The following is an 8,454-nucleotide window of genomic DNA, read 5'->3' as shown; positions in this document are numbered from 1 at the left end:
CCGTCTGTTTCCCTGCCACTGCAGACATGTCAGAATATCCAATAAACACATTAATGTGGTGTGGGCCAAGAGCTCTATTACATCATGTGGTTTCAAACAGTGGTGACACATCATATATTGCATAGTGTGATTACATGAAAGTGGTGCTGATTATCTAGGGCCTGTCCTGACTGTTCTGCAGCCCTAGGCAAGACAGAAGAAATGCCTTCTATGATTGGTTCGGACGGGACTACAAAAAAAACCCATATGTGGATGTGGAAATCAAGGCAAGTCTGGACAGGACCAAATAAAGACGTCGGCGTCGGGCCATGCTTACTGAGGTGTAGCCTACAGTGTCGCCTGAAAAACAAGCGGTTGGCTCTATTAGTCCTGATTCCTGTGACTATTCAATTTGGCTATTTAAGCTCTGCATATCAGCTACCCAACTTTATCAGGAGTTATCCTGAACCTATTTGCAATGTGTACACAGTGGGAAATCAGAAGAGTTTTCCTTTTGACCATGATCAGCTCATAAAAAAATGGACAGATACAAACTTGAACCCACTGATCATGACAATTTACCCCACAGGGTGAAACTCCTGGACAGCAGTTGGGAGTAGCCTCTTTAGGATACGTTGTTTGCTAACATGTCAGCACATTTTTTGGGGGATTGGGCGCCATTTAAGTTAGGCTATTTGATCGGAGAAACATGCACGATGTAAAAAGTGTCATTATTGTCATACATTTTATCTCCAGCCTGTAGGCTACAAAAAGGCCACATACTCTTTCTACCATATGGTATATCCAGTGGGGAATGTATAATTCATTTCTTCCCAGTACGGAACCAAGCGCATGCACCAACATTTACATACACAATCCCTATTAATTCAATAGGATCCATGGGGGCCTAGTCGTACATCCATCCACTCGCAACATATGAGGTGAATGGAAAAAGACATCTGTTACACAAAATGCCAAATTTGGCTGATGTTTCAGGTCAGAATTTATGCATCCACTGGCGCATTTCAGTGTCGGCCATTCATCTCTGCCTTGGCAAAATTGGACTGTTCTCGTAGAACCACATCGCATTTGAGAGTAGTCTATACCACCCATTTTCAAGTCCATTCGCTCATTTTTCATGACTCTGACATGCAGTAATGATAAAAAGTGATGTAATGGCCTGGAGTTCTTGACATTTTGCTATAACTATTGTGAATGTTTTACCCTGGCTATATCTGCGACATGCTTTTTGATAGATCATTTTTTGGACTCTCCAACATCACCCTGGAGAGGAGCACTGGGAATGGACAAGCAAAATATTTTGCTCATCTGCCTTTGACCAAGTGGGCACTGCTTATCACAGGGCGGCATCAGTGCTCACCTAAAAAGCCCATATGCCACTGGTTGAGATACATTGTAATTGTTTTGGGGCACAATTATGTGAGGTTTTATGTGTTGTTGGAAGGTGCATCTTGGTCAGTTTAGCTCAGAAAATGCTGCCCTCGTCAATCATCTTGGTCAGTTTAGCAACAGGCGGGAACCTACTCCTGCCTAATGAGCGGGCCGGCCCTGTGAATATCATATGGAGTGTTAAGAAATGTCCTCTGGAGCATACACGTGACCACATAAATGGAGCAGAGGTAATTGTGTTTGTGGGAGGATTCTAATGTGAACTAAACTACTAGTATGGGGTTTCCCAGCATCACAAGGAGGCTGTGTGATTGGGCATGTTCATTTTCACATCGAGAGGTAATATTGTCATGGAGCGAGCTGCCTGTTTGTTGTTGCACTGCAAACTGGGTAACAAAGCATGTGAGATTCAATGGCAGTTCACAGTGAGGGATTACTTCTATTTTAAATGACTGTGTGTTTCAGTGCAGGTTTGTATCGATATTGTAGAATACAAGAGGGTAGTGAAACTTGAAAGTAAGTGTCAGGAAATAGCTAGAGCTCAGCACCACTGTAATACCAAAAATGCCAATCAATGCTAAATGTGTACAGCCAAACAAAAATACATTATTATTAATCAATTATTTTCATTATTACATTCAGTGCATTGGTCATGTTCGCTCTCCAAAACTAGGCAGCATTCTGCCTTCTCACTTCAGTTCTCAGGCATTAACGTCATCCGCGACTGCTTTATGTGAACTATAATTCCGACGCGGAATTATAACGTCAAGAAAGGTCAAATAATAATCTCTTGCGCTACAGCTTTTGAAACATATGGCATTATCTTTCATCAGCGAGAAAGAATCCTTCAAATAAAAAAAGATGCCGTTTTGCACAGATCCATACATCAATGGGTGCCTCCATCCAACGAAACGACACTTCTGCTACACTTCCCGAGTTACGTTTACACACTGGTGTTCTGAGCATGCTGAATAGCTACTAGCACAGGTCGACCTCGTCTTCCATTTTCCGTAAACAAGCGCTGTAACATGGATATGGGGCCGTGTGGGAACCCTAACAAGGTGTATCAATTTAACCCCTTTTTGTATGATTATTTCTCGCTGATATGAAAGATAAACTTCCTTATGCTTCCAAAACCGTACCGCAAGTGATGCATATTAATGTTCAGACTGAGCGTCGGGGATCTTAACAAAACTCCCCCCTCCAGAAGACTCCTTCGTCCAATGACTCTTATGTGCAATGTAATAGAACTGAGCGTCATGATCAAGGGCTAGTGGGTCATGCTAGTTGTTTTGCAAGAGTGAAAAATAAAATCTTGAACATCAATGCATAATGACAAGTTGTGGGAGAGAGAACTTTAAAGTGGCTTTATCATCACATAAAACGATGTGATCATTCAGGAGTTTTCCATACACCTGCCCTCTACAATACAGTATGTTGAAGAAGACTCCATAAAATATATTACACTCATGTATAATCATAACATAAGCCAATGAAAAGGGGTGATAACAAAATAAATACAGTAAAACCAAAACATTTAGGGAATTACAATTTCTTTGGTGTCTTGTGGTAGACAATACATTTTAATACCACTCTTAAACATAAGAACAACTTTGCCACAACTAACAACAGATACCAAAATAAAAATAAGACAAAACCAAATTGACCCCCCCAAAAATAATCGATTGGGACCCCAAGGGGTGCATGTTTTGATTTCTGCCCTACACAGCTGATTCAAATGATTTTAAAAAACTTGGTGATAAGTTGATTATTTGAATCAGCTGTGTAGTGCTAGGGCAAAAAAACAAAATGTGCACACCTTGGGTTCTTGAGGACTGAGTTAGGGAAACCTGTCCTACGGGAAATGATTGTTACATCTGAATATAAAAAAAATATATACATTTATCCGTCCAATATTGACCTTGCACCTCAGATTCCTGGGAATGGGAGGTAGAGTTGCACTGAGGCAGATGTGTAAAGTCTTAAAACCAGTCAACATTTAAGAGAGAGCCCAGTGCTATAGCATATAGTGTATCTGTCCATCTTTTGAAATCTCCCCCTCTCTCTCGGTACCCCATTACTAAATGTCTGTGTTTCGGTCTGTGCCATTGTTCATTCAGATGGGTCCAATGCCTTCCCCAGTAGTAGTAGTACTTCTTCTCCCTGTTCCGATCGCTCATTCTGTACGTTTCTGCTTTCACCAATGTCTGGGTGCACCACCACACAGAACTTTTGACACACGTGGGTTATCTTTCTTGGGTGGGATAAGGAAGTGAGGAGATACAAAGAGAGCGAAAGAGCAGTGGTGTGTATTCATGGATGCCAAGGGAAGCCAGGCTTCCTCCAAAAATGTACACAAAAAAATGAATAAAATACTTCCAATAATATTTTCTTTCATCTCTGTGTTTCATAATTGTCCTTCAATTCACAAGAGGCTGAATGTATCTCACCGGAGAAAGCATCTGAACGAATAAAACAGTGCCCCTCTGTCTCTGTATGTGTAGGCCATTTATCGGATGCTGTCTGGTCCAAAAGAGCATTTGGCCTCCCTTGATAGAAAAAAAGTATAAAATAATTGACTGAGCTCAACTGTGAATGGTCCTGGTGCACCCAAAAAAAAATGTGTCAAGGGAAGCTCGTTTGGATTTGGCGTCACTCCTATCAAATCGCAGCGAGAGCATACGTCATTGACAGAAACAACTTGAATTATTGCATCTCATTGTGTTGTTGTCCTCAAAGGGCTAGCTAGCGAAAATTTGCCCTCTCCTAAATTAGCCATGGACGGAGATAGGGATTTGGACTCGTGGTTTTACTTAATAATTCTCTGTACTGGCCAATGATTATACTGGCAATTCTTATCCAACCATTAATTCATACATTGTTGTGTCCCTGGCCCGAGAGGATGGAAGTTCAATATGTAGCTAGATGTAGAAGGTTAATGTTAACTAGCTAACGTTGCCCATGACCGGAAGTTAGGATACCTGGCTAAAATGCTTGCTCGCTAGCCTAAGACAACAAAAAATTAAATTGTGTACTGTATGACAGAGTGATAAACCGCTTCGTCAACATGAAAGAGAGGAGGATGGCATTGGCGTTTCTCTACAAGTCAGGCGAGTCAGAAACATGGACAGTCACATCATATTTAGCGAACATAGATTGGACTAAATCGTTTTTGGGTGTCTTTTAGTTGTCACTGTATTAGATTAAGCATGGGTGATTTGATGATGTTGAGATGTTGAAGTTGAAATGGTGCTGGAATAGTGGAGGCAGCGCCTGTTTTCTTTGTGACTTGCGGTAACTCTCCATGGTTCTAAATCAATAGTTGTTTAGTAGTCCGAAAATATCGGAAACATTAACAGCTTGACCATGCTGTAGGTCATGTAACTGTTTGTTACATGCAAAATGCTTTGTGGACTTCACCGGTTTTGTGACGAAATAAAAGGTGTGGTTGAATTTATTCTGCCACTGTGTCTTCTTATTGTCTCGGCCTTTAGGCCTATATATCACGGTCGCAAGGCATATGAACTAACAGGTTAACACAATTATCACAACACATAGGTTGTAATATGGCTTATTTTTGTTTTTTTACTTCCCCATTGATTTTACCCACACACTGCTACTGGGAAAGAGCGAAAAATAAGAGAGATTTAATATCAATTAAACTGTTATGAGCTACTTCACTAGGTCCTCAAGTTTTTCCTGACCACATGACCTGACAAGGGAGAACTCGGGGGTCCTAGTAATGAGCTTCATCAGTACTGAATATGGTTGTCATACCCAGGAAGGTGTTGAAGCATTGGGGCTTGTTGTCCCAGTAGACACCCAGGAAGTAGACAGGGACTCCAGATGATGTCCAGGCCGATACCACACACCACCGGCTCAGAGTACAGCGAGCAGGAAGGCCCAGAACAGCAGGTAGATGACTGGCCACACCGAGCTCACCCGATGACAGGACAGCCAACAATCTATACACAAACTATACACCGGGGTAGGCAAATAGATTCAGCCGCAGGCTGATTTTTGTCAGAGCGGATGGTTGGGGTCCGGAACATAATGATAATAATTTGTACATGGAAAGTTATCTCCCACAGGCAGCCTGTTGCAGACCCCTGCTATACGCAATCTTGTACGTGAATTAATTAATGAATCTATACATCTAACACACAAACATTCAATTAATTGTAATACAAACAAAGTACAGAGTACAATTGAACAATGCACAGAGAACACACCACGTGCTTTGAACATGATGGCATCGTGCATGTGTCAGCGTGTACTTGTCATAAAACAAGAGTAGACCCATTACTCAATACTGTCCTGACCGCAGTCAGGATGATGAAACCAAGATTGAACTCTTTGGCCTAAATGCAAAGGGGATGTTTTTCAGTGGCAGGGACTGGGAGACGAGTCAGGATCGAGGCAAAGATGAACGGAGCAAAATACAGAGAGATCCTTCATGAAAATCTACTCCAGAGCACACAGGACCTCAGACTGGGGCGAATGTTCACCTTCCAACAAGACAACGACCCTAAGCACACAGCCAAGAATGGGATAAACTCCCCAAATACAGGTGTGCCAAGCTTGTAGCGTCCTACCCAAGAAGACTTGAGGCTGTAATCGCTGCCAAATATGCTTCAACAAAGTACTGAGGAAAAGGTCTGAAGTCTTATGTAAATGTGATATTTCCGTAAAATAAAAAATAACTTGTTTTTGCTTTGTCATTATGGGGTATTTTGTGTAGATTAATGAGGGAAACATTTCTCATCAATTTTAGAATAAGGCTGTAACGTAACAAAATGTGGAAAAAGTCCAGGGGTCTGAATACATTCCGAAGGCACTGTACATATCACTGGTACACAGCATCAGTATGGTTGACATACACTGAAAATAAGATAGTGGAACAAAAAAGATCCATTCATTTCCCAGTCTAATTGGGCATTAAAAGTCTACCCTTGAGATATCAGAGTACATAGAAAGAGAAGCACAGAGTGAACTGGTATCATATGTTTGATGATGTGTTAGTGTGTGTGAGAGACTGAGGAAGAGCGATGCATTGTTATCAGGTAGAGTAAGTAGGACTGAACAGCAGGGCTGGGATCAGGGTGCAGCGTTTCAAATAAACCATTTAATTGGCAACAGATTTTCATGCAAATATTCTAAAATCTGCATAAAAACAATATGCACATTTTCCCACCAGAGAGATGTTTCCATCAAACTGACTTGTCGCGGATAAAAGTCTGTGCGTGATGACATAGTGCACATCAAATTAACTTTTGCAGTTAAATTCCCATGTACCGAATAAAAATACAAGATAAATGGGTTTCCACCGCATTTTAAACTCTGCAGATTTGTCACCATAAATGTTTGCGTTATATTGCGAATGTGCCCACTCTGGTCTTGGTACGTTTAGCCAACAACTTGCGGGTAGGTTACCTACAAAATGGGATTATTATGAACAAAAGAGCGAGATTATTTGTATTTGTCAAACGGCATGTCAGATTCATGTCACCAGAATAAGACTCTCGATATCTACTGGAAAGGAGCAGCAAGATCACTGTGCACTTTCACCACCCTGTGAAGTTCATTATATTTCATCTGTAGCCTTATAAACTGCATGCTTTCCCGAGTCGTAGTGGAAGGACCACACAACAGTATCATGGTTATTATATCAATATTTAATCATAAAGTCATTTCCACAGCCATGTCACATAATACATTTTACAGACACAAAAAGATCCCACCTTGTCTAGTGTAAATTTGTTTAGTCAACATTTGGAAAGTACACAGACAAATTTTCCGTTTTCATCAGGCCTGTCGTGACAATTCTTTCATCCGACATGTATTTTACTTGCATAAAAAGGTTGGATGGAAACCTGGTTATTAATGGATATAGTGGCACGGAGAGATGAAACACAAGGGACAGAAATTGAGAAAAGATTGCACAGGAAGAACAAGGAACTGAAATGTGACCATAAGGGTCATGTATTTTCGTCACATTGATTTCGGTCAAGTTGGGGTTCTAGCACACCTGTAGGGGTTGACAAGCTCCTCTGTGACATAGTTGAGGAAGTTCCATCCCCCGCAAGCAAAGGAGCCCTGCAGGAAGGAAAGGGCTACCTGGCCAATGTCGTAGGGCTGGAAAGTCTCGAACGCATGCGCCGGCTCCAGACAGTAATACTTTCCTGGGTACACACACAACACAGAGTGGGTGGGTGGTGGAATCAGTGTGTGTGTGTGTGTGTGTGTATTAAGTTTGGCCGGATGTATGGAGCGTGGTCAGGGATTATGAGTGGGAAGAAGAGGTATGTGGATTTTAATCCTCTCTTTCACATCACGATAATGCAATCCCCCGGAAAGCACAAGTAAACAGTGTTGTGGTGTTTTTGGCACTACATTAAGGTTCTTTAGCCATTTTTCCCCCCTCTCACATCTTGTGATTACTACTGAGCGTTTCATATTTTCTGGGTGAATTACAGAGCCGACTAGCTGCTCAGTCTTAGTAGTGGCCTCAGACATTTTGTCCAGCGGGGGGAGACAAAGATTAAGGCTGTAAAGTGTGTAAGTGGGCCCAGAGTCGACTTACAGAGTATGTAAATGTGAAGTGAGTGATAAAACAAAAACAGTTACAGATATGTAAAGTGAATGAGTGAGACAGAGAAAGCCTACCTTTGCTGATCTGCACAAAGCCCATAGTGATGATAAGTCCCCAGGCCAGTAGCTTCCGATTATGGCAGCCCCCCCCGCACCTCTTTGATTCAGGTTGGGTTAAATGTGGAAGACACGTTTCAGTTGAATGCATTCAGTTGTACAACTGACTAGGTATACCCCCTTTCCCAGTAGTGAAGACATCCTGAACACGCGTGACCCAGTTCACCCATGTCAGCAAAAAAATGTGAGGAAGGGAGGAGGAGAGTCACATCTCACAAAAATAGCATTCAGCAACACATCACACGTTGCCTACAGTAACATTATACTAGATTGGGTAATATGGGAGTAATTCTGAGAAAGAGAGAACAAAACTGACATAAAAAAAAAATATATATCCTCATATCTTTATCGTCCATG

The sequence above is a fragment of the Oncorhynchus mykiss genome, chromosome 28 (assembly GCF_013265735.2).
Source record: "Oncorhynchus mykiss isolate Arlee chromosome 28, USDA_OmykA_1.1, whole genome shotgun sequence".
In the NCBI taxonomy this organism is placed as follows: Eukaryota; Metazoa; Chordata; class Actinopteri; order Salmoniformes; family Salmonidae; genus Oncorhynchus; species Oncorhynchus mykiss.
This window is presented reverse-complemented; position numbering follows the sequence as displayed.